Here is a 27,945-nt window from a genome sequence, read left to right as displayed (position 1 = left end):
GAGGGCCTGGCGTGCTCTGGTCCATGGGGTCACGAAGAGTCGGGGACGACTTAATGACTAAACAACAAAAAGCTGCATTTGCTACTACCAAATCATCCAGAGAACATCCAAACATATCTGCTATGTACAAGGCTGGGTCTGGTTACTACTCAGATGGGAAGCCACCAGGGAACACCAGAGTCTTCAGGCAGGGCTAGGGAAAAATTATGGAGATCTGCTGCTGCCAATCATGATGGCAACAGTGGGTTGTAAGAACCAATGATATGTTTGAGCCCAGGGACAGATCAAAGCTTAGGGCAAAATGATTTTTGTGTTTTTTTTTCAGTGCTCTCTGGAAACCTGGGAAATTCAGGTCTTAAATGAGGTTGGAATCTCTGTCCTCAAAAGGGGGGATTTTTTTGTTTTTTTATATTGTATTTTTGCTGTAGTTTACAGATTTATATGTTTAAATTAAAAAAAAAACACTAAAAAAACCCCAATGATCTGACCCTGGATGTGATCCCACAGGGAAACAACTAATACTGAATGAATGAATTTTTACTCTACAGCCAAAGGCCTGATAAAAACAACTAAGAATCTGGACCACTTGTGATGTATCCGGTGCCATCTATATTCTGATGGTTACACAGTTTATATGTGATCCAACATGACCCCTATCTGCCTCCAATCTGTACAGTGGACCCTTGACTTACAGACGGCTTGACTTACAGACTTTTTGAGTTACGGACTTCTCTGGCTGCAAAATTTAGGTTTGACTTGCAGCCTGAGAATTGACTTACAGACCAGAAAAAAACCAAAATGGAACAAAAACGGCCTGTTACGGGATTAATCGGTTTTCAATGCACTGTAGGTCAATGGAGACTTGACTTACAGACTTTTTGACTTGAGAACCGCCTTCCAATACGGATTAAGTTCTCAAGTCAAGACCCCACTATACCTTGTTTTGGTCCAGTCACAGGGCATCGAGTTGTGGGAGCTGGGCTGAACCAATTCTTAGGCAGGTGAAAGTTTTGCTCTGAGGGAGATTATTCAGGTCAAAGCAATGTTTCCCGGTGCAATCAGGGTCATGCCTTTGCAGTGTTTTAGCTGCACCCTCAGAGTACGTTTCCTATATTCTTGTAAAAATAGCAAATTGGAACAATGTCTTCTGTATATGCACAGTTGGATTGTAGCCAGAGTGGGAAGTCATTTTGAGTAAAAGTGTGCAGCCTCATCCTATGCATGTTAGAAATAGGTCCTTCTGTGTTTAGTGCAACTGAGTCACAAGTAAACATGAATGGCTTTGCAGGACCCAGTATCTGAGATATCATAACTGATACCTGGACAAGGGATGTGAAAAATGCTCAGTCTCAATTTTGTTGCATTTCTTTCAATCCCATCAGCTTCCCTATCCCATTCCTTGTTGCTATCACATTGCAAGATGCTGGCCAAAATCCTGTTGACATTCCCAGAGGGATCACAAAAGGCCCTGTGGTACAAACACCAATGGGATTTTGGTCAGCATCTTGCAATGTGATAGATAGTCTCTTTTTCCCCCTGCATAGAACTTTGTATGCATTTCTGTAAAGTATACAGTGGGACTGCAGTATTAGTTCCAAGCATACATATCCCAGAGATGGCAGAAATTATGAATAGAGGAATGCTACACAGTATATAGCATAATCTCTTGTTCCCTCTAGTGGTCAGTTCTGGTAATACACCTTAGAAATGCATATTTCTGGGGTTCTTTATTTAACATTTTTAGCCAGTACACAGGTGAAACCATGGGTACTGATTCCATGGACACGGCGGTCCTACTTTATATTTATTTAAGCACTTTTTGAAACATGCAGAATTTTGTAGACATTTAGCTCAATGACAAAAGAATGTTCGTATACTTTCCAATGATATGTATTCTTAGTTCTTTGTATTAAAATATATGCTTAATTTAGCTAGTGATTCATTACTCAGAAACAATTGAAATGTAATTTAAAAAAATTCAAAAATCACATTAGAATGTTAAAAATCACTGGCCTGTGATTGAAAACATATACATAATATTTACGCACCTTGTAATTATAAAATTACAGTTTCACCATAAAAGAAGTAAAGCTGTCTCCATTATTTTACATGAATAAAGTAACTTTGTTAATGCAAAAGGAATTACTTATGAGCAACTTATTATTAGTAATGAATTGCTTCCAAGTGGTATTATTCCTCTTCAAAGTTACTGTACTGTAAATGGGAAATCGAGAAATTGGATTAGATATTGCATGGTTTTCCAGCCAGTTTTACTTTTTATCTTTAGTAGAGAGACAATAATATCCTACTTTGCAGTGTGATGATGAGGATTAAGGATGTAATGAAGATTCATGAACTTTGTCATCCTTGAGAAAAATGGGCAAATGGTGTGATGGGAGAGAGCTACCATTTTTCATCAGCCTTTTGGTTTTATTACAAAAAATATTTTGTGCAGAATCCGAGGTTTTCTGTGCAAAATACAATATCTATTTGAGTACAAAACACCTCGGGGAATTTTTGATAAAAAAAAAGGATGAAATACAAAACAGAAAAACGAAAGGGGGTAAATGCACATTTCCCCTCATAATCTCACCCAGTTTCATAGAATAATGAAATTGGAAAGGGTCTACAAGGTCATTAAGTCCCAATCCACTGCTCAATGCAGAAATCCAAATCAAAGTATATATCTTGAATGCCTCCACAGTTGGAGTGCTCTACCTCTTGAGGTAATTGGTTCCATTGTTGTACTGCTCTAACAGAAACTGTCCCTTGATATTCAACTGAAATATGGCTTTTTGTTAATGTGGGCCCATTATTGTGTGCCCTGCACTCTCAAACGATGGACAATATTTGACCATCTTCCAAATATTTGAAGAGTGCTATCATATCTCCTCTCAGTCTTCTTTTCTCAAGGCAAAGCATGCCAAGTTCTTTCACCTTTCCTCATAGGACTTGGTTTCCAGTCTTTGATAATCTTTGTTGGGATTTATGATGCACAGGAGGAATCGTGGAACTTTTTGCAAGTAATGATGGGGTGCAAATTGCATGTCAGTCACATGCCTGATGTACCCGGTTGCCTGGGGTACACCTGGCTTGTCCTCAATTAGCCATAATGAGGTGTGGCTTCTTCCACAGATCCTCTTGTGCACACATAAATATCCAACAGGATTTTGGCTAATGTATGTGAAATGCTCTATAACAGTTTTAAGTGTTGTTGTTGTCGTTCTTGTTCTTGTTGTTGTTCTTGTTGTTGCTGTCACTATTTTAAAATTATCTATCCCATGGGGAAGCAGCTCAGGGAATGTCAATTAGGAAACCTGCTGGAAATACATGTAAGAATATCAGCAGTTTTACAGTTTAAACTGCAATATGCAGTTTAGCACCCAAAACTATTGTATTCTGCATACACTATTACACACTACAATCTTGTATTTTAGTATTACACACTAAAATCTTGACTTCTCTTATCTGTTTTGTGTGATTCCATCATTGTAGGTTCTTGAGGAGGTCCAAGGCCCTTTTACCTCTAGACCTCTGAAACCTGCATGGCAAAAATATGCCATTATATGGTTACAAAGTGCTGGGCTATTTCCCAGCAGGCTTTTCTTTTCACCCTAACCTTTGCCCCAGTCTCAAAGCGTCCTCCTTTTGTTGCACAGTTGTTGACCAAATCAGCCAAGATTTTTCACAGTCTCCTGAAGTTTCATAAAATTCCCACTGTAACAATTCGCTGGCTGGATGAACTTCATGGCTGTCAGCTATTTTCCTGAGTCAAACCATATGAGTTTCACGGTTGCCAGTGCTGATAGCACTCCATACCTTGTTCTACTGTTAAGATTGGCATCAAGATGTTATTGCCATGGGCTAGCCATGTAAATGAGAGAACAGCTAACATGGGAGGGATGATGATGCCACTCATGCCTTGATTAATCCTCAAAGCAGGTTCTTCTCCATGAGGTACTTCATGGAGACAGAGGCTGCTATATGCAAAATGATCAGCTGCCAGTTGGAATGTCTAAGGAATTAACCAACCTTGAAAAGTTGGAAACAAAGCAGTCAAAACTATGGGGGTTGCTTTTGAAAGCATCCAGGTGGATTCTGAGGAGAAAGTTGAGGAGGAAAACCCCCATCAAAAATGAAAAGAGAATCTTTGTCATGGGGAGATTGAAGGGAGCAATACTGTCTAGTAAGTTCTCACAGGCCAGCATTTAATTTTGCTAGAGGATTTCTAATATTATTCAAGAAACTTGATGATAAGAGTCACAACAGAATTTCATATCCCCAGAATAGAATAGAATAGAATAGAATAAGAGATCATTTAGAGAACCTCAGGTAGAGAGTTTTGAAGGAACTTATATTTGCTAAGATACTACTTCTCCTGCAGAGAGAAGATGTGAACATCTCTCAAGGAACTGTTCCGCCAGCATCTCCAGCATCAGGTACACATGATTATCACGCCACCTACTGCCTGGATGGCTATGTCATTGTAATACAGTGTATGTACTCTCATTCCACTATCTGTATCCTATTTCAATCATACTTGCTGATCACAATATCTGTGTAAAATAGATCTAACTACAACTGTCTGAAGCCCCAAAAGATTAGTCAATGCATCTGAGCAAGTGGACTGTATGTTCTCGAAAGCTCACACTATTATAAATACATTACTTTTAATGGAGTTTAATGATTCTTTAAGCTTGTTTGCAGGAGACTAACACAGCTACCCCTTAGACATCTCTTGAGAAAAGCCCTAGAGATCAACCAGGCTTTTCTAGAAAACATAGTGTATATATCTGTCATCATAGGAGACATAATAGAGCTTTGTATTCTCAAAGGCTTTCACAGCTGGGATCTAATGGTTGTTGTAGGTTTTTCGGACTGTTTGGCCGTGTTACGAAGGTTTTTTTTCCTAATGTTTTGCCAGTATTTATGGCTGGCTGTTCAGAGGACAGGAGTTAGAACTCTGTCTGTGTTCTGGCGTAGGATAGTGAACTATTTGTAGCTGTGGGATCAGCTTTTTGTCCTTTTCAGGAGATTGGATGATTATGGTGATCAGGGTGATCAAATGTTCGGAACACAGCCAAGCAGCCTGAAAAACCAACAACAACCATAATAGAGCTTTGCATGCAAGAAATGCCAGTACAATCCATGGTATTTCTAGGAACAGAAGATGAAAAACATTTTTACTTGAGATCTTGCAAAGCTGCCACCAGTCAATGTTTCCACAATATCATGTCTTTCAGATCTTTTGGACTCTGATTTCTACCTTTCCAGATGGCATACAACTAAGCAGAACCACAAAATATCAAATGGATTGATCTGAAAGACACAAGCAGCCCATCCAGGGTTACTACTGTTACTAGCCCATGCAACAAGGTAACTGTTATCATATTTTTTCAGTTTTGTGCATTTTACAGAAATGCATTAAAATAGTCTCAAATATTTATATCCCTATATTAAACACTACTAAAAATTTTACCAATTTTAAAAATCACAGTAACTACATGATGTATCTTCCTTATTACAAAGCAAAATGCTTAGTCATTTATCTTCTCAAATTGCACAAATACTAGGAGTCCACCTAAGTGTAAAACAACAACAACAACATTCACAAATGTTCTCATTCTCAGTGGGAAGAGATGTCTTGGCACACCAAAACTCTGTTTTGAAATAAGATCAGTCTTTTCAGGATTTGTTATCTGTCTGCCTCCACCACCTCCTCTGCCTCCTTCAGCAGCAAAAATAAAGAAATTTTTAAGCCTAAAATACAAGGTGCATTTTCCCCTGCACAAATACATGTTTTCCAAAAAATAAAGTGCCAACATGTGGAAAAATGCACAAAAGAAAACTCATAATTGCATCCCAGCAGGAATTATATATGTTAAAAATCACATCCTTAGCACAATGCATGGGTTTTAAAAATTAATAATTACTATTTTATTATTCCAGGAATGGCTATCCTCTGTCTAGCTATTTAAAATTCAGATCAATGTAATGTGGTCCTCAGCATCCAAAGGCAATTCATCATTACCATTGGCAGCTCTCCTGCTTCAACTTGCACCTGCCCCCCCCCCAAAAGAAAGCAAAGCACTGGGTGTTCATTCAAGTTATGGAATAGGTGATCAAGAGGGTACTCGTACAATGATGGGCTATTCATATTAACAGAACAACTTTTTATGTTTTGTCTGTGACACATGCATAATTTCTTTTGAAACTTATGACAGCCACAGAACATTGTAATTGTTCATATAATCAAACATTTCTGTGACCTGGCTGTGACTCTTTCTGTTAGCGGAGGATGGGGTGAAAATTAGGGTTGCCCTAACGGACCAGTTGAAACGGCTTTGTTTGGTTCTTTTTTGCCATCATAAACAAGGTAATGAGTCCCTACACATGATGAATGGAGTCATCTGTCACATAGGTCATTGCAGAAACCTAAATCCATTATTACCATGCTGGACTTTTTGCATTTCTGTTTATATTGCAAGTTCTCCTCTATTCTTCATGTAAATAAAAGTCTGTCTACTGAGGCTATATTCCATGCATCTAAAGAAGTGGGCTTCAGTAAAAAAAAAAGTTTATTGTGAATAAAACATGTTAGAGTCTTCAAGATGACATAAGATTCCAAGGTCAGCCTGTTGTCAACTCACCAGAGGCTCTGCTTGTCCCAGAACATGGGAAGCTGGCTGTGATGATTTGTGTTTTTATGTGTATTAGAATGGGATATGTAGTACTAAGATTGTCCCAATAGCATCCATTTTGATTTAAAGTCTGTTCTGTAGTAGGAAAGTTTTACATGCTGTTCCAGAGAAGCTTCGCTCTCTGGTTATCTCGTTGCTAGGCTGAGTAGAGAGCAGAGAATTTCGTAGTCAAAATAATTCTGCCACAAAGTATGAAAACAACTGAAGCCCCATGAGAAAGTTAGGCGGGACAACAAGACCCAGGAGGCATTCTGGGAAGAAGAAGAGTAAGGAGGAGAGAAGAAAGATGGAGTTTGCCTGAGAAAGGGGCAGACACGTGCTTTTCCCATAATGGACTGGTTTTCATCTAGCATCAGCCTTTGAAGACCCAAGACACGTGAGATGGATGATTTATGCTTTTTGTTAGTTAGCATAGTTTCATTTCTTTATTTTTTTTAGCTGGAGTGGGGGTGTGGTGTGTTCCGTTAGTCTTGAATGAAAATGTACCTACTGACTTAATTTACTATCAACTGAAACCTTTTCTAAAGTAATTCTTTTTAATAAAACAGTAATGATTGATTTCTATGTAGAAGCTTTGTTTCTTGAACAGACCAGCTGAATGTCTAATTGGCCACGTGGGTTTGTTACCAAACTTTCAGAGCCAAATCATTCTGAGTATATCTCATGGTTTTGACTGTGTTGCTTTCTTAATAAGGAGATTGGCCTCTGAGTAAGAAAATTTAGACAGAACTTGGCTGAGTTCAATTGGCTCTGCTCAGCAGTTAGAAGTTTGTCTGGTTTTCTTACTCGTCCCGATTTCCTGCACCCCCATAAATCTCTTTGGAGATAGTGGGCTGTTTATATGGTTGGCAGCGGTCGGACGGAACACGTGCTTTAGTGTGATTTATGGATTTATGGTGCTTGCTTTGTAAGTGAAGCTGCAGGCATTCTTCCGGAAGCCTTGGCTGAGGGAGTGCGTGCATGCTGACAGGCTGTAAATTAGCCAAATTGCTTTTCTCTTTCCAGCTAAGGATCTTACGGAAAGACTTAGCTGCAGTGAGGTCTGATAAGAAACAACGCTTATGTTTAATTGGGCTGTTTAATGAGTGGGCATTTTCATGCAAGTAAACGGACGCCCTTCTGAAGCTCCAGTTTAGGGCTGTTCCTGCCAGAGTGTTTTATGGCTTTGCTCTCGCCCTACAGTTTCGGCTACATGGGCAGAGAGAGATTTTACTTTTTGGGTCAGCTCGGTGTTTGCGTTGGTTGAAGCTTATATGGATCAACACTTAGCAGGAGAAGAATTTTTGGAATTGCCTGGAGAGCTGTTTGTGACTCAGAGAAAAGTTAAGATTGGTAGTGCAGATACGAAGCCCTGGCACCAAGAGCTTTTGGAGGCTCTTGAACAGGACGTCTTGACTCCAAGTGGAGCTAAGCAAAGGATTACTTATGATTCTTCACAACTGAGAAGGGAATTACAAAAGGGAAATATAATGGCTAAACTCCCAGCACAGGACGTCCAGGATCTACTTAGATCTGATTCAGATCAGACTTGGACTAAGTTGCAACAGATGGATCAGGCAGAGGAAATGGCGGGTGCCAGCACTCCAGTAGGGAGGGGAGTGCCAGGCAGAGGCATTTCTGATGGGACAGCAGGAGCAGCAGCAGCAGCAGCAGCCGGTGCTGTGGGTCCTGATCCTAACAAGAGTCTATCACCAGTGGATAAGTTAGCCATGGTGTTTGCTGATTTTGTTGCTTGTCACACTCAAACTATTCGTAATCAGAGCATGGCTGATGAATTATTGAAGCAGTACAGAGAGGCAAAGGTGGAGCGTTTGGTTAATGAGCTGAAGGAAAAAGAAGAGTTTAAGAACTCAATAGCCAGTGTTGATAGAAGCAATCTACCTTACTACCATGATGGCGATGATATCTTATCATTTTTATCGATATATGAACAGGCGTGTCGAGACCTTAAGATACCGGAGGCCTGGCACCTTAAGCTATTGCGTACTCAGTGTTCTGGGCAACTTGCCAACTTGGTAGCCAAATTATCTGATGAGGACCCTGACTGGCCTACTTTTAAAGAGGTGGTAAAGAGAAAATTTGGTTTCACTTCGGAAATACTGAGGCAGAACTTTAGAAAACTGAAAAAGCAGCCTAATGAGTGTTATTCTGCACTAGCTGACAAAATAGAACATCTAGGTGATCAGTGGTTGAGCTCCTTGGGCGCCAGTACTTTTGCGGATTTAAGAACTGTGTTGTACATGGAGCATTTTCTTAATTTAGTGCCTTCAGAAATAAGGAGTACTTTGTTGGAGAGAGGATACAAAGACTTGCAAACCCTTGCTTTAAAGACTGATGAAATTCTCTCCTTTAAAACGCATGAACCTGCTGTTAGGCCAAAGACTGCACCAGTGGCGCCTAAGAGACAGAGTCAGCCTGAAATTAGAAAGTCTTTTCCTCAAGAGCCCAGGCAAAGTTCATTTGAGCAACGCAGGAGTCTAGCTCCTAGCCAGAGTAAAACGCCTCTTAAATGTTTTGAATGTGGTGGCTCTCATCTGCGACGAGATTGCCCAAGGTTGAATGTGCCATCTAGCCAAGTTAAGGAGCCAGCTAGGAAAACACCTGTGCCAGCTCCACGCAGATCTAAAGCAGGCACACCCAAGATGGCGTATGTAAGTTCTGTGCCAGCAGGAACTCAGCAAGTGCCAGCTGCCAGTAATGCAGTTTCTGTGCCTCACCAGTCCAGTATTGTGCCTTCACAGAGTCAGGAAGGAGTTAACCTAACTGTAACCCCTTCGCAAGCCAGTGGAATGCAGGCAGCAGTAAACCAATATGTGCCTAGAGTTTTGGACTTACAAATTGCTTCAATTTCCTCAGAAATTGTAAAAGAGACTGCATCAGGAGAGAGGTTTTCTGTTATGGATCCTGATTGCATAGTACCAACTGCACAAAGGGACTGGGCAACCCGCACATTTTCTGAGGTGGTTTTTCTTCACACACCTGGAGGTGATATGGCTTTAAGTGCTTTTCGTGACTCGGGTGCCGACATTTCTTCGATAAGCAAGCGTTTTCTAGACCCCACCTTAATCTTGAACAACCTGAGGTGTCCAGTAAAAACTTATGGATCTGTAGAGACTGATCAGCGTTTCATTCCTTTAGCTTATGTCAAAATTTCGTATAAGGCCTGGTCAGGGGCAAAACATATTTTAACCCATGAGGGAAAACCTGATTTTCTTCTTGGAAATGATCTTGCTTTTTTGGATCACATGCAGAGTCAAAATGCAACTTCAATGTCAGTAGTTACGCGTTCTCAAAGTAGGGAGATGCATGATCCTGAACGGGAGCAGGAATCCACTGAGGATAGCTCAGATGGAGACCTTACCCAACAGCAGCCTCTTGTGACCAAACCTGATAATGCAGCTACAACAGAAACTAAAATGGAGGAGGTGATACCTAAGGGATCAGAGGACTTTAGACTGAAGCAACTTAATGATCCCTCTCTAGCTTCTTTGAGGTCACAAGCAGAGAACTATGCTGAACGCCCTGCGCATCAGCAAGTTAGTTTCCTGTGGGGAGAAAATGGACTTTTGTACAGAGAATATTTCCCCAAATCCAACTTGGATGCCCAACCTGTTCAACAGTTAGTCGTGCCTACTGAATATAGACTGAGAATACTAGAAATGGCTCATGACCATCCAAGTAGTGGGCACCAGGGAATACAAAAAACCCTAAAGAGGATTTCTCAACATTTTTACTGGCCTGGTATTTCAAAAACTGTAAAGGACTATGTCAGTTCTTGTGACTATTGCCAACGCACAGGCCATCAAACTGACAAGGTAAAGGCCGAAATGCAGATTATGGAAATTCCTGACCAAGTGTTCCAGTGTTTGCAAATGGATGTGCTAGGACCTTTTGTTCCTACTAAATCTAAGAAGAAATACATCATTTCTTTCATCTGTTCTGCCAGTAGGTGGATCGAGGCTTACGCTATTAGCAACCTGACAGCTACCACCATAGCTAGAATCATCGTGGACTTGTGCTCGCGTATTGGAGTACCATCCAAAATAATTTGTGATCAAGCAGGAGCCTTTACAAGTGAACTTATGCGTAAGATCTGCGAGATAAGTGGAATAACCATCAGTTTTTCCACGGCCCATCATCCTCAATCTCATGGTATGGTGGAAAGAGGTCAACAAACTTTGCTTAGGATGATTAAAACTTTGACCCAAGAATATGGAAACATTTGGGATGAGCTTTTGCCTTTTGCTTTGTTTGCTTACCGTAGCTCAGCTCATTCTTCACTAGGTGGCTTTTCTCCAAGTGAGGTGGTGTTTGGAAGAAATCTACAAGGACCATTGGACTTCCTGAAATCCGATTGGGAAGGTGTGGTTAAAAGTAGTACTGTGCCAGTTGCTGATTTTGTTAGAAAACTTCAAGAGAAACTCTTGGCTGTCCAGGAGTTAGCCAGAGACAATTTGTTGGACGCTCAATCAAGTCAGAAGTTCTTCCACGACAAGAGATCCAGACACAGGGAATTTTCTGTGGGTGATTTGGTACTTGTTCTGAACCCACTCAGACCTTCTAAGCTAGAAGTTGTCTGGGAAGGTCCAGGTGAAATTGTTCAAAAACTGGGAAATGTCAATTATCTTGTCAAAATGTTGGATTCTAATAAGAAACCTGTTCTTTACCATGTCAATAGTTTGAAACTGTACAAAGATAGATCTGCAATGATTTTCCAATGTCATGCTGAATATTTTCATGCTGCAAATGAACCTATTGATATGTTATCTGAATTGCAAGATGCAGGTACATGGTCTGATAATCTTGTTTTAACAGGTACCGTTGATCAGAAAGAAAGGTTGTTTCAAATTTTAGAACAATACCAAGATGTGTTTTCAGATAAACCAGGTTACACCAAATTGATCAGTCATGTGATAACTACTGAGAACAATGCCCAGCCCATACGGTCTAGCCCATATAGAGCAATTGGTAATCATGCTATCCAAATTGAACAAGAGATACAAAAGATGTTATCTTTGGGGGTGATTGAACCGTCATTCTCCCCTTGGGCTTCTCCGGTGGTTCTGGTGCCAAAACGTAACGCTTTGGGTGAAATCCTCGAGGAAGTAAGATTTTGTGTTGATTACAGAAAGTTAAACAGTGTTACGGTTCCAGATCCATACCCATTGCCTAGAATGGATGATTTAATTGAACATCTTTCAAAGGCTAAGTTTATCAGCATTCTCGATCTAAAGAATGCTTATTGGCAGTTAGATTTGGCTGAAGATTCACGAGATAAGACCGCTTTCATCACGCACGTGGGAACTTTCCGTTTCCGCAGATTGCCATTTGGTTTGAAGAATGCAGGTGCGTCATTTCAAAGGATGATAGACAAACTTTTACAAGGTTTACCTTTTGCAAGTGCTTATCTTGATGATGTTGCCATTTTCAGTTCTGATTTTGATTCTCACATGTCTCACATTGAAACTGTTTTGTCCAGACTTCAGCAAGCAGGACTGACAGTCAAAGCCAGCAAGTGTCAGTGGATGCAAGGAAAAGTCATGTACTTAGGTCATTTGATTGGGCAAGGAGAAATTCAGACTTTGCAAGCTAAAGTACAATCTATTAATGATTGGCCTATCCCTAAAACTAAGAAACAGGTACGCTCGTTTTTGGGCCTAGTCGGCTACTACAGAAAATTCATTTCTGATTTCAGTCATTTGGCTTCACCTCTGACAGAGCTCACTAGGAAGAGACAGCCTGTCAAGGTAAAGTGGACACCAGAGTGTCAAGGTGCCTTTGAAGCTTTAAAAGCTAAGATTATGGATGCACCTATACTGAAATCCCCTGATTTTGACAAACCATTCATTTTACAAACTGATGCTTCTGAATTAGGACTGGGAGCTGTTTTGTTACAGCGAGGAGAAGATGGGAACCTTTACCCTATCTCATACTTCTCTAGAAAACTCTTGGATAGAGAGAGAAGTTACGCAGTACCTGAAAAAGAAGCTCTTTCTATATTTTGGTCTCTCAATTTACTTCGACCTTACCTATGGGGTCGTAAGTTTACACTCCAAACAGATCACAGAGCTTTAGTTTGGTTGCAGAAGATGAAATCTCACAACCAAAAATTGTTGAGATGGAGTCTAGCATTGCAAGATTTTGATTTTGAAGTTCAACACATTCCTGGAAAATTGAATGTAGTGGCAGATGGTCTTTCTAGAATGTACTGTGAAGATTCTTATGAACCTGAACGTTGAAACAATGTATTCAACAGTGTGCTATGTTTCAGTATTGTAATAGTTAATCTGTAGTTGAATTTTGAGATGTAACCAGTTAATTACTTTGAATTACTTTTTAGTTACTTTTGCTTGATTTCTTAAAATTAGATCAGATTAACTGCTCTGAATTTTAACGATAATCAGGGGGGGCATGTGATGATTTGTGTTTTTATGTGTATTAGAATGGGATATGTAGTACTAAGATTGTCCCAATAGCATCCATTTTGATTTAAAGTCTGTTCTGTAGTAGGAAAGTTTTACATGCTGTTCCAGAGAAGCTTCGCTCTCTGGTTATCTCGTTGCTAGGCTGAGTAGAGAGCAGAGAATTTCGTAGTCAAAATAATTCTGCCACAAAGTATGAAAACAACTGAAGCCCCATGAGAAAGTTAGGCGGGACAACAAGACCCAGGAGGCATTCTGGGAAGAAGAAGAGTAAGGAGGAGAGAAGAAAGATGGAGTTTGCCTGAGAAAGGGGCAGACACGTGCTTTTCCCATAATGGACTGGTTTTCATCTAGCATCAGCCTTTGAAGACCCAAGACACGTGAGATGGATGATTTATGCTTTTTGTTAGTTAGCATAGTTTCATTTCTTTATTTTTTTAGCTGGAGTGGGGGTGTGGTGTGTTCCGTTAGTCTTGAATGAAAATGTACCTACTGACTTAATTTACTATCAACTGAAACCTTTTCTAAAGTAATTCTTTTTAATAAAACAGTAATGATTGATTTCTATGTAGAAGCTTTGTTTCTTGAACAGACCAGCTGAATGTCTAATTGGCCACGTGGGTTTGTTACCAAACTTTCAGAGCCAAATCATTCTGAGTATATCTCATGGTTATGACTGTGTTGCTTTCTTAATAAGGAGATTGGCCTCTGAGTAAGAAAATTTAGACAGAACTTGGCTGAGTTCAATTGGCTCTGCTCAGCAGTTAGAAGTTTGTCTGGTTTTCTTACTCGTCCCGATTTCCTGCACCCCCATAAATCTCTTTGGAGATAGTGGGCTGTTTACACTGGCCACCATTGCTGCTCTTCTTCACAGGCACAACTGGGAAGGCACAGGAGGGTCGGCCAATCAGGAGTGGCTGAGTAGAGCTGTGGGCGGGGTCTTTGCTGATGGACCAGACTGTTGTAGTTTTCATTCTGGTCCGTCAGGGGGTATATATACAGGATCGAGGATCCTCTTTGGCAGCCTTCTTGTGGATGTCACCCATCCACTATCCTTTTAGGTACATGTAAGGGAATTTGTAACATTTTTTGTATTCTTACTGTTTGTGCCAGAGGGGCAAATTTGTGTGTAGGAGCAGATTTGTGCTGTCAGAGAAGGCCATCTGGTCCTATCCCAAGCAGAGGAGTGTCTTCTTGTGGGGATCAAGGCATGAGAGACTGACAAGAATGGTCCCTCATGGCTGGTACAGAGAGAGAATCTTCCTTCTAGTGGTCTCGTCCCCCAGGAAGAACAGACCGATTTCTTTCGACCAGTCCTTGGGAGCTGTGTCATTTGATGTTGGTATCTGCTCCTTATGCTGCACCAACACTTTTCTGCTGCACCCAATTGGAGCTGTGGCCATTTTATATCTACCATCAATTCATCTTTCAAGAAAGCATTAAATTATTACCCATGTGGCAGGCTTTCTGGCCGTTGTTGGAAAAACTGAAGGTTGGGAAAGCAAGGGGGTAAATCCTACACTGAACTTACTCAAATCATATCCCTGTTCCATTCATACTACAAACTTATGAAAGAGAATGCATAGAACCTACTAATCTTTTCTATCTGTGCTGTGGCTTGCCAGTCCTCAGCCAAACCCTGCTCATTTTGCCATACTCCACACTGTACCTACTCACTTCTCCAACATAAATCCAGTTTCCCTACGGAACAATCTTCACTCCAACATATCAAACCCCAAGAAGAATAAATACACATAAATATTTTCTCACAGAATACAACAGATAGGGTCCAAAGCAAGGAGGGGGTTCTATGTGTCATGAAGTCGTTTTCAGTGTATACTCACCCTATGAATTAGAGTGCAATCAGACAGGCATTTAGCCCATTGTTTGGTCTGCTGTGGGGATGGGTTATTTCATTCCTTTTTCCACAAAGACAGAGAGCAAGTGTTTAATTTGCCAATACAGTGGGGTCTCTACTTAAGAACTTAATCCGTATTGGAAGGTGGTTCTCAAGTTGAAAAGTTCTTATGTTGAATCTGCATTTCCCATAGGAATGCATTGAAAACCATTTAATCCGTATCTGCTCTTTTCCGTCCATAGAAACTACAGTGGAACCTCTACTTAAGAACTTAATCCGTTTTGGAATGGTGTTCTTAAGTTGAAACATTCTTAAGTTGAAGCAAAATTTCCCATAGGAATGGACTGAAAACCAATTAATCTGTTCTGGCTGTTTTTTTGTTATGTAGAGGTGCGTTCGTACATTGAAGCATTAGTTCCCATAGGAACTAATGCAAAGCTGGTTAATACGTACTCTACCACTAGGGGGAGAATTTTTTTTAACCTAAGATGACCTAAGGTTAAAAAAAGAGCAGGAAAGGTTTTTTTTCCTGTTCTTATCTTGGATTTCTGTTCTCAAGTAGAAGCAAAATTTAGCAAATGGAGCTGTTCTTAAGTTGGATTGTTCTTAAGTAGAGACGTTCTTAAGTAGAGACCCCACTGTAGGCAGAAGCAGCTCTCTTCTTAAGTCACTTCATGATATGGCAAATTGACAGTGGAAGGAGCTGGACCAAATAGGGTTGTTTGAGGTCATATGCCATTTGAATGTGAGGATCATACCCAATGGCATACTGGACCTCTCCAGGAACTCCAGTGACCATATTTAGATTGATCCTGACCACTCCAATGGAGTCTGTGTAGACAAGCCCTTCGTGACTTTCAAAATGTCCATCATCATCAGCCTTGCTCAGCTTCTTTTTATTATCTCATTCCATCCCATGTTCAGTCTTCTTATGTTCATGCTGCCTTTTGCTTATTGACTTTTTCACTGAGTTTTGTCTTTTAATGGTATGGCCAAGTATAATAGCCCCAATTTTGTCATTTTTGTCAGTTTATGTGGCAAAGTATGACATCTGTAAAGGAAGATGAAAGAGGACTGGATCCTGTCGCGTAGAACTGCTATATAGTTGGCTGCTTGGCTTCTCTTTTTCACTCAGCTCCCCCCCCCCCCCCAGTATCTACTAATCTTGATTTCTTTTCTTTTCTTCTTTTTAAACAAATGAGCAATCAACTACAAAACTAAAACCAGCCCTAGCCTGCTTGCCATTTGAGGCTCCATTCAGTAGCAACAAAAGCAGAACAAATACCGAGAGCTTTGTGTATCTTGTGGCTTGAACCAGTTGCATTGCTTAGCAGATCCAAAGATATTAAATTTCTATTTGGATGATTAAAAAGAGCTTCATGTTCTGCTGCATGACTAAGTCTGTTGACAGTGCATTAAATATTACGTTACTTTGTAGAAAAGAAGAACCCCCTCCCCATGTTCTTCTTCATTTTATTTTGTAACAGATGTTTCTTTGCAAGTCACACTCACCTGTGTTTTTCTTTGCACCTGATTCTGAAGCTTTTTTATTTTTTAAAAAAAATAATGCATGTATTTATTTTTTAAGTGTATAATCTGGAAAGGCTACAGATAGTATTAAGTTACAGTCTGTGTCTTACTTTCCTTTTGTTTGATTGCAGCACTGAATCCTACCATCTCAAGACCATAAAAACCAGCATTTCTGTGGCAGGGATGTCTTGTTGTTGAACTTAATTCCAGTCTTATTCTCATGGCTTAAGCTTTAGAGAGGACTGTATTTTAGAAAATCTAGGGACTGTACTGATAGTGAAAGCTAAGCTCCTCCACGGTGAAGTAGATTGGCAGAAAAAGGAAAACCAAATTATTTCTGTGTAAAGAGGGCATCAACAGGAAATTGCTTGACTATTTCTGGCACCAGACTGAACTGGTATTAAACACACACACACACACACACACACACACACACACACACAGAGAGAGAGAGAGAGAGAGAGAGAGAGAGAGAGAGAGAGAGAGAGAGAGAGAGAGAGAGAGAGACACTTACTTCACTCCTGAGTTCCCAGAAGCATTTTTCCCCATCCCCTCATCTTCCAAAGATACTGCCTGTTCCCTACCACTTCTTTATCAGGAACAGGTGAGGGAGGGAAAGAAGTGAGGTCTCCTTTGCCCCTCCAGTGCCACACACCATGTAAGGAGAAAGCAGCCCCTGGAAAATGGAATTTTCCTAAAGATAGCTAACATTGTACCATCAATTGCCCAGTAAGCTGGATATGGTGAAAGTGCGGTGGGGGTTAAATTCAGAGAATTGATTGTGACAGGGATTCCTCTGTAGCTTGGACTTTACGTGACTATTGCAAGCCCCCGATTTTATATTGTAGAGCCCAAAAATACCAGTCTTATGCACTGGTAATGATAATTACTTGCTTTTTATTTACTTTCAGAGAGGCAGTGTATGCCCGCAGCCAGTACACCATTTGTGACCTGAGGAAAATAATAATTTGGGGGTTTCCATGTTTCAAGCTTTGGCAACAAATGCCTACATCGCAAATGCAGTCTCAACTAGACCCACTGAAATAATGTCTTAAGGGTAAGTCAACACATATGTAAATTTCAATAATTCAGTGGCTCTACTCTAGTTGAGAGTATTGGGGAATTTTGGTATTCCTCTTTGGTTAGCAGAGTATAAAACCCAACAACACAGAAATGTGAAGAGAACATCTCAGTCTCAACAGCCTCTGCTTCTTGGTCTCTTTTGTTTTCCACACAAACTAACACTTTGTATGATAAAATCACTCTAGAAGGATTTAAAATAGAAAAGGATGTTTTTATTTACAGTTTCAGACAGAAGAATAAAAAAAGAGAGGGGAAATGGAACTCCGCCATGCGGAAGAGACCTTCATGCTTGTTGCTTGGAGGAAGGTCAGAGAGAAAAGGGGCTATCACCAAGTGGCAAAGGACAATCATGTTGGGCTGTAAAGCTGCCTCCAATTGACACCCAATATTTATGCATGCAAGATTGCTATTGTCCCAACAGACAGTATGAGCTGTTGGGATAATAGCAGGCTAAAGAAAGGAACTATAAGGGAGCCAACGGTAAGGAAATTACTTAACAGCAATTGATCAAATGTGTTAACTGGTACATATTCACTGGCCTCAGCATGCTGTACTACAGTTGTTCACAGAAGAGCTCTTTAAGTTGTTTTAATCTTGCTTTTCTCCACTCACCACCTAGAAACATAACATTGGCTGAAATCCTGTTGCTTTCTTACAATAAGCATAAGATAAGCATTCCTGGAAGTATACATGGGACTATATTTGATGTTTTTTACTTGTGAAGACCACAGAATTAGAGAATTCTCATTCTGTCATGTACAGCCTATACTAATCTGGCTATACCAATAAGTACTTTATGATTGAAAACCCTGGGAATCATGCAATCATAGAAAAGTGAAGTTGGAAGGGGCCTACAAGGCCATCAAGTCCACCCCCCTGCTCAGTGCAGGAATACAATCAAAGCATATCTGGGAAGGGTCAATGTACCATAAATTGCAACCAATTCAATGGCATGTGATTATTATAATATCCTATAAAAATTTGAAATGCAGTGGTGAAGTTCTGATTTTAGTTTCATCTTTAAAGCAAGGTTAAAAATTACAGAAATATGCTGGGCATTAGCAAGTGCTCTTTTACTGCAAGGGACACTTTTGTGTTAGAAAATGGATAAAAGTAATTATTTAGGAACTGATTGATTTAAAACAAATATTGATTTGGGTTAGGTCTTGTATGAAATGCAAAAGTTCTAGATTGTTAGGTGTTTGTTTGTCTTGAGATTCTCATGTTACCAGTAATCCATTAAGCTTAAAGTGTATATGGAACATGCATCTTTCATCAGGTGTACATAAAGCAATTGGCTGATTTGCCAAAGAGATATTGTCAACATGATATGTTTAATTTGGTTCACTCCAGTATATGTTGCCAATTTTGTATTATTTGCCTGTGGACAACCGTTTCAGGCCACTCTGTCAAATGAAGAGAGAAGCAAAGTCTGCAGAAAGCATGGGGAAAAGTATGAAGCTATTGATTTGAGGTCCCTAACAGTTAGTGTAGAAATAACTCCATGCCATGTGAACCATTCTGTTGCTTCAATGACGGAAGAATAGAATGGGAAAGCCACTGTTTGTATGGAATCCTGCATCCACATTTGTTTCAAGGAAGGTTAGATGAAGAATGGAATTGATGACTAAGGACTTTGTGTTCTTAACTCTAATTTTAACAAGAGTTTGGAAAGTTACTTTTTTGCACTATAAGTCCCGCAGTCTTCCAGTCAATGATGGCTCTAACCTACAGAATCCCAGGATTTATTGTCTGGTGAAATACTTAGATTTCTCTCTTTAGAAGCTCTAGTACTCTCGTTCAAGAGAGTGTAGTGAGCATCTGTAGCAGAGAAGTCCTCATCAACTTCACTGTCCTTTTTGTAGTTTATAAACTTGGACATGGTGTGAATAGCATCCAGTTATCAGTGGTGATATTCACATGCACATTGTATTTTTTTTTCTCCTGCCACCATGATGGAAAGGATAGAGGGTTGCCAGCAGCAATTCTTCCATTGATATTTCAAGAATAAAACTGGAGACTGGGGTAAACCTTTGTAATGACACAAGGACAAGGTTAAGAGGAGATCATAACTGCTTGTAGACCAGACCAGCTGATTGTGGGAAAGCCGTGTTGAAAATCTGGGTTCGGAATCCAAGTAAAACATGGCTAACCAAATAATATGGCAACTCAGAACAATGAACATTTTTTTAATGTCCAGGCAGATGAAAGGATCTGTCCAGCAGCTGAAATCCTTAGCCACTATTCTTGCTTGGGCTTGTATCTTTCTCTATAACACATGGAACATGTGGGGTTCCATGCCCTATACTGATGCCGAGACTTGTGGAAGTCTCCTTGCCAGTCCACAAGGACTTTCTGTTCCACAGGTTTTCATGCTTTCCCATGTGCTGCAAAACAGCTCACAATATGAGGCTGATAGTCAACTCTGCCTCAAACTAAATGACATGATGGACCCAAGTATGTGCCCCTGTAAACTTTCTTCTATATCCTCCCCTGGCAACAGGCTTTTTTTGTCTTCAATGTCTGGCAAACAATACACACAGACGAACACACACACATACATGCAAGCATGTTAGTGTTGGGCCACTGAGCCGTGGTACTGACTATTAATGAGTGGCACCCAGAATTTAAAGCTCTCTTACAGAGAAAAGCCTGTTTCCTCTTCCTCTACTACTTGCCCTGAAATTTGACTTCTTGCCTTAGAGCCCTGGGAAACATAGTATTTCCTTGCAACTTCAGCTCGCATCCTGAGACCTGACAATCCTGCATAATTAATATTAATGACATCATCAGGTTTATTCTGGATTTTGACAAACTTTTCCAGAGTTTATTAGGTATAGGGTACTAAGATGTTAACCATTCATTTTTGGGACTACTGGATGGATAGCTCAGAGCATTGAGTGTCTGGCTGTGGAGCCAGAGGTTGGGAGTTCAATTCCCCACCCTGCATCTCAGAAGAACCAGCCAGTGTGGTCTTGGGCAAGGTGCACAGCCCCAGAATCTCCCCAGAAGAAAGGAATGGTCAACCATTTCTGAGTATTCTTTACCTACAAAACCCTGAAAGGGGTCTGAATTGACTTGACAGTACACAATTATTATTTATTATTATCCTAGGGTGCTCTGGGACTGTCTAGTTTGCTCAACACTACATAGGCTGGCTCTTCTCCTGAATCAAACTCCCAACCTTTGGCTCAACATCTAGGTACTTAACTATCCAGACAGTTACAGCCTTGCCTAGGAAATATCAAAAAGGAGAGAATTAACAGCACACTGCCTGAATCACATTGGCCCTCAAGAAGTGGCAGAATCAATACCACCATTTCCTAAAACTACAAGTAGAAGCAGAAAAAAAATAATGATTCAGGGAGAGTCATGATTTCATAGGAAAATTCCTATGAGAACCCATAAAACCCACAGCGTTGTGCTAAAAGTACTCCAGATCTCTTTTGTGCAATGAAATGAATGCAAACAGAAAGGGGTTTTTTTTTTTGCACCCTTTTTCAATTTTAAGAAAAGGCCAAATGGGCCTCGTGTTTAGCCCTGAAACCCTAAACTTGCCTCATTACGTAAGGCCAGCATTGAACATCCTCTTGACAACAGATTTGTCTAAAGGTCAGAGTTGACGTTAGGGATTGTGTTAGCAGAAGCTCTGCGAATTTCCATCACTGCCTTTCAGTCTTTTCTCTTCCTCCCACCCCACTCCAATATAGTGCTGCTGTGTGAGGTGGCTCTAAGCTTTACCCAAAACACAACAGGCATTGCCCGGATCCTTCCTGACATTCAGCTGCCGTTGCTGAAGATGTTAAAAGTATGAATAATTGTCCTAATCATGGAGCATAAAGAAACTAATCCAGGCTGACCTACAATTTGTTTAGGATCATTTGGAGCAACTGGGAGATTAAAATGTATAAAGAGAGGTAAATGGGGGAGGTGGTGGTGGTCAGAGATTAGAAGTAAAAATTAGAAATGCATGTGTTCCTTCTTCTCCTTGTGGCCCCCACCATGTCCCTCCTTTTCTTCAGCCTCCTATCTTAGACCACACACTGATAGCAGATCTTCCTCCCCCAATTGTTAGAAAATGTTTCATGTTTCTTTTATTTCTCCTTCCAAAAAAGAGGGGGGGGGAGCTTAGAAACAGCAGGTTTGATTGGCACTTGTCACAGCTGATAGAGAGATGAAGCTGCTTCAGTAAAAGTTGGGAGTGGGGGGGGCTGTTGCCTCAAAAGCAGAGCTGGTCAAAGGATGCCTCCTGTTTTCAGTGGACCCTTTTATTTGTCTCTCTAAATTATTCAAATCTGGGTGGCATCTAAGGATAACTGGCATTTTGACACAGCTTAAAGGATTGTCTCTCTAATGCTACTGAATAGAAGCTGCCATCCTTTTTAGAAAAGTATAAAGAGAGTGATCGCCTGTAATCTGATACATATACAAGCACAAGGCAGCTTGACAGTGAGGTCTTCAAATATTTGGGGTAACTATTTCTATCCATCTCATTGTTGAGCTATTGTCTCTTTTTTGCATCTGTCTATCATAAAGCTGGTTTAAAAGGCTTTTTGTGTATTGATAGGGTTAGAGTAGATCACAGGAACTCGACATGTCCCTTGGAAATATGAATTCAATGAACATCAACTCATCCATGATCGGTCCTGAGAATATGGCCACTTTGTGGTGACCTTTTCGCTCTGTTCCCACATGTCCCCTGTGGAAAACATCACAGGGGACAGTTTGCTTGCAGTGGGGCCTGTTTTGCTTCTCCCAATTGCCTACAGTCACCTCATGAAAAGGCATGGAGGCCATAGTCTTGTGGTTACCTGGAAAACACAAAACTGCATAACAACACATGGAGTAGCCAGTGCATAAAGGCAACATCAAGTGGCCTCCTTGTACCAGCCGTGTAATGAGATGCAGCCCTTGTCATCAGTGAACATGGAGAGCCTTATTCCTACTGTCAAGAATTGCTCTGTTAGTCAAAAGGTATATCATGGCTTCCTGTAACCTTATGATGATGTTAGATTTCTTAAGTCTGTTACATCAAGATTAAATAATTATTTCCTGTTGTTCCCCTTTGAGGTTTCCTCTTCTCACTGCTTGCTACAAAGCTCTCAAGCCATTCTAGTGTTTGTTCCTACACCTTCATCCTATCAGGTGCTCTGTGTATAGCATGTTTGCTGGATTTGACATAAGGATTGTCTCATAACTTGCAGCATTGCTCTGGAATTTCAAGTGACCACAAGATACGAGTGAGCACAGCAGTTTTCTGGAGTGCTCACTGGAAGGACAGATCCTGAAGCTGAGACTCCAATACTTTAGCTATCTCATGAGAAGAGAAGACTCCCTGGAAATGACGCTGATGCTGGGAAAGTGTGACGGCAAGAGGAGAAGGGGATGACAGAGGATGAGATGGTTGGACAGTGTCATCGAAGCAACCAACATGAATTTGACACAACTCGGGGAAGCAGTGGAAGACAGGAGGGCCTGGCATGCTCTGGTTCATGGGGTCACAAAGAGTTGGACATGACTAAATGATGACAGCGACGATGACAAGATACAAGTGAGCACAGCAGTTTTCTGTAGGAGGAAGTGCAACACTCTTCCTTGTCACTAACTATGAGTGGCATCTGAGGAAAGTGGTAAGGCCAGTGCACTTTATGGCTGTCTCTACCAAGTAACAATGGAACAGAGCTGACTATTTGTTCAAGTCCAGACATCATGATTCCAAATCAGAGCTGGGAACAGTTAGTTTTTGGACTACAGTTCCCAAAATCCCCTAGCCAGCATAGCCGGTGGGAATTCTGGGAGCTAGCAGTCAAAAAAGAAAAAAATCTTTCCAAGCTCCTAGTTTCATCTCCATAGCTCTGTGTCAGGTGCAGAATTTCTTTTGCCAGGAATAGGAGAAATGAAAGCTAAATTCTCTCTGCCTCGTTTTATTTAATTAACTAATTAAAAATATTTCTACTCCACCTTTCTCCTTCAGAAGGATCCAAGGTGGCTTTCATAATTAAAAGAAAACATACAAAGCTAAAACAATAAGTATACAAATACTAACAAGGATCAAACAAATAACACAGTAAGAGAAGGTAAACAGAAGCTATATCAAAATACATTCAAAGCCATAGGGAACAAGAATCTATTTAAGAACCCCACTCAGTCAGTCAGTAAATAAGGGAAAGCTTGCTTGAAGAGGAAGGTCTTTGCCTGCTTGCAGAAGGAGAGCAAAGATGGGGCCAGTCTGGCCTCCTGTGAGAAGGAGCTCCAAAGTCTGGAAGCAGTAACAGAGAACGCCTTCTCCTGTGTCCCCACCAAATGCACCTTTGAAGGTGACGGAATCAAAAGAAAGGCCTCTCCTGATGTTGAACTAGAGGCAGCACAAACAGACCTTTGAGGTTTTTGGGGTTTTTTTTGTTTTTGTTTTTTTTGATAATTGCACCCAGAATACCCTAGCCTGAAAGGCCAACAGCCATTCTAGAAGTTACATTTCCAGGTTCAGGGTTTGGGAAACGTTTGACTGAATCTTCTAATACAGTGGTGCCTTGCTTGACGACGTTAATTCATTCCAGCAAAATCGCTATAGAGCAAAAACGTCATAAAGCGAAATAAAAAAGACCATTGAAATGCATTGAAAACCGTTCAATGCGTTCCAATGGGCTGAAAACTCACCGTCCAGCAAAGATCCTCCATAGGAGCGGCCATTTTCCATGCCTGTGCAGTGAGGAATCCATCCCTAAGCACAGTGGGTGGCCATTTTCTTCAGTCTGTGGCCATTTCGAAACCCGACAATCAGCTGTTTGCTGATCCTCATAAAGCGAAAATCGGTTCCTGAACCAGGGAACCGATCATCGCAAAGCAGAAAAACCCCATTCAAACCATTGTTTTGTAATCTCACTGTCAAGTGGATTCGTCGTTAAACGGGGTAATCGTAAAGCAGGGCATGACTGTACTTGGTTTTTTTCTTCCAAGTCAAGCTTTAAAATGAACTTTGCAGGGGTTTATAAATACAGCCTCAAATGAGAGGTGAGCTCTACAAGTTCCCTTTCTTTTGTAACACAGATCAATCTTTGAGCTGGATAACAATGTCCACATTCTTACTCTCTGCCTATTTTTACCACCCACTCCTTCTTTACCCCTGGAAACTGGAGGTGTATGTATCTAGGTATGTAGTGTTGTAATATGTGTATTGGTATAATCCATAATTTCCAGAAAACAGCTGAAGGAAACAGCTGTAAGTCAATACTGTTGAAAAAAGGGAGTGAGATGAAAGAGAATAATTATGGAAAAAATACACAGAAATAAATATAGCTTATAACACAGAAAAAGCACAGAACACTGGATAGCCCAGTGGTTTGGGTATCTGGCTGTGGAGCTTGAAGTTGGGAGTTCAGTTCCCCACTGTACCTCTTTGACAGGGGCTGGACTTAGTGATCCGTAGGGTCCCTTCCAGCTCTACTTTTCTATGTTATTATATGTTTTTACAATTCATACATTAATTTATATCATATTAATTTATATCAATTTATATGATTGTATGGTTATACAATTCTTATCATCTGCATTCTTTACAAAATTACAAGAACCTGATTAGGGAATGCAGAAGAGAAAGAACAGACATTCCACTGGGTATGAGAGAGCGGCATACTCTGAAGAGAATGATGTTTATGATGTCTTTATTATATTTTATGTTATTTTATGATATTTGTAAGCCGCCCTGAGTAGACGCTGTCTAGGGGGGCAGGGTAGAATCTAATAAACAAATAAATAAATAAATAAATAAATAAATAAATAAATAAATGAATAAATGAATGCATGCATGCATGCATGCATGCATACATACATACATACATACATACATACATACATACATACATACATACATACATACATACATACATAGACAGTGTATATTGTTGGAATATAACCAGAGAAAAATCAAAGTATAGTGGACCTTAAACCTTGACAAATCTGTGAGAGAATGGAACAGTATGGGAAATCAAGACAAACTCTACTCAAAATATCTAGAACTTTGGCCATCTGCAAGAAGGGTATCAGTGGTGGTAATATTTCCAAATGTCAGGTTGGTAAGTTCTGTGTTTCACTTTGCTAGCCTACAATAACTGTGTAGCATATTGTTAGCAATGAGTAATAAATGCCTTATTTCTAAGTAGGGAAGCATACAGAATCTGTCTCTGCCATCTGCCACAATGAACACAGAGGTTCCATATTTCAGAAACCATTTTGAGAAGTAGGATTTAAACTCTTGGAATCTGTTATCCTTCTGCTGTGCCACTTGAATTTTGTAGGATGGGAGAGGGAAAAAAATGTCGGGGTGGCATGTGAATAACCTGGGCAGAGCTAAAAAGAAATAAGAGTGTAAAAAGATTCTTGCTGGATCAGAGAAAGGACCATCTAACCCAGTATCCTGTTTTCTGTAGCAACAATCAAAGGCTTATGGAGAGTCAACAAGCCGAACCTGAAGGCAATTACTCTCTCTTCCTCTTTCTCACAATACGTTTAAAGCACACTGCTGGAGGCAGCACATGATTAGTATGCACCGATACCTTAGTCTTCCATGGATTTGTCTAGGCCTCTTTTAAAACCACTCAGGTCATAATCTTTTGGCAGTAAATTCAGTTGATGATACTCTACATTAACAAGGCCTTCTATTGACCTGTCTTGAGTCATCTACCATTCTGGTTCACTAAATAAGTCTGGGTTCTAGGAAAGTCTTCTAAATGGAAGAAGTAAAATTCTGGTTTGGTTAATGTTTGTGTTTATGTCTTTGGGGAGGATGATGAGCCAGATGTCTGTGAACAAAGAGAAAAGCAACTATTAATTTGCAGTGAGCCACTGAGTTAGCAGCCAGGCTATGCAGACAGGTAAACAGACTTCTAAAAACATTTTCATTGTCCTTTGGAAATTTACTGCTTCTGAATTGCAGAATGATGTCATTAATTTCAAAAATGTAAAATAAGAATTGACTGTAATTCTGGACTTCTGACTTGACTCTGCTACAAGACAGCAGGAGGAGGACGGAGCTCCATCCCCTGGGCTGAATTCCAACCTGTTTGGGACCCCCCAGGGGGTTAGAACCACCCCAAAGAGGTGGAGAAATGGTGGTTCTTGATCATGAGGGGGATGGTGGTTACCCACATTTGATCCAGGAAACTCCCCAATCAACCAGTGGGCAGAAACAAGCAGCTGAATTAGCTTGCTTGCAACTTGTCAGGTAAATTGAGGTAAATGAAGAAACAATAAATCAGCCAATTTAACATTGTTGTTATCACTGGGTGAGATACAAAATCTATGATTATCCCAGGACAGAATAATCCCTTTAACAGAAATAACATCTCTTAGCCCCACCACTAAATAGAGCAGTGGTGGATCAGGAAAAGGGGAAAGAAATGCAAAGAAATGCAAAGAAAATAAACTGGACATTAATTAAACAATTATACTTCAAGGAAGGAAGTTTGGTGTTACTTTGGCATTAAACTTAAGAAACTGTCCTCTTAAAATTATTTTAGCCAAACAACGCTGGGAGTTAAACTGTTTGTTATGGCTATCTATAGTGTTGGCAAAAAGCTCAGAACATGACCTTGAATACTCAAACTTGGAACTCTGTTTCGACTTCCCTTTTTTTCTTTCTGAGAGCTGACTAAAACATAGACAATTAACTTTAGAAAGTCTAATACAAACGTAGAGTGAATGGGGCTTGTCAACTTACGTCAGAGACTGGATTCAAAATTAACCCTAAACATGATCAATTTACTAAAGTGGACTTATTGAAGCAATTATTGATGGAACTGCACTGACTGCTCTAAGCTACTGGATGTCTTTCACTTGAAATACAAGTACTTAGCATCTTGGGACATAATACTACAACAAAGGAAAATTTTGGATGAAACAAAATCTACCCTTCAAGCAATCTTAGAAATGGTGAGATCCCATAACGAAGAGGTGAAATCATTCAAGGAGCAACTAAAGAAAGACTATATTCAACAGGAGACGGGGATTAATGAACAAGGAAATGTGAGGGTGGTGGATGATGTATGCCAACCAAAGGAAGGGCTGGGCTGGAGGAAACCAGAAGAGAAAATTTAGGACATTTAATTTTAACCCTAGAGTTGAGGAGAATTTTAGCTGTGTTAAGAGAAGATAAGGGGAGAAAATCAGCAGAATTAATTAGAAATAGCCTGGAACATCTGTTGGAAATAGATCAAGTGCATAAAGATCTATTGGAGATAGATCAAGTGTATAAAATTTTTCCAGTGATACAAGGGATGGCAGAATGTTTAGAGAAATAGAAACAAGAATTGGGAAAAGACAAATAAGAGAAGGAGTTACCTAGAAAGATGAAAAA

At 40.3% G+C, this 27,945-nt stretch overlaps 1 long non-coding RNA gene across 1 annotated transcript; it reads left to right on the top strand.

The window, feature by feature from the left end:
- The first annotated feature begins 973 nt into the window (after positions 1-973).
- LOC144583112 (uncharacterized) lies at positions 974-27,945 on the top strand. Its single transcript, XR_013536716.1, has 2 exons — positions 974-5,376; positions 17,423-27,945. It is a non-coding gene; the product is annotated as an uncharacterized LOC144583112 (long non-coding RNA).

Source organism: Pogona vitticeps, chromosome 5 (assembly GCF_051106095.1).
Source record: "Pogona vitticeps strain Pit_001003342236 chromosome 5, PviZW2.1, whole genome shotgun sequence".
NCBI lineage: Eukaryota > Metazoa > Chordata > Lepidosauria > Squamata > Agamidae > Pogona > Pogona vitticeps.
This window is presented reverse-complemented; position numbering and strand designations above follow the sequence as displayed.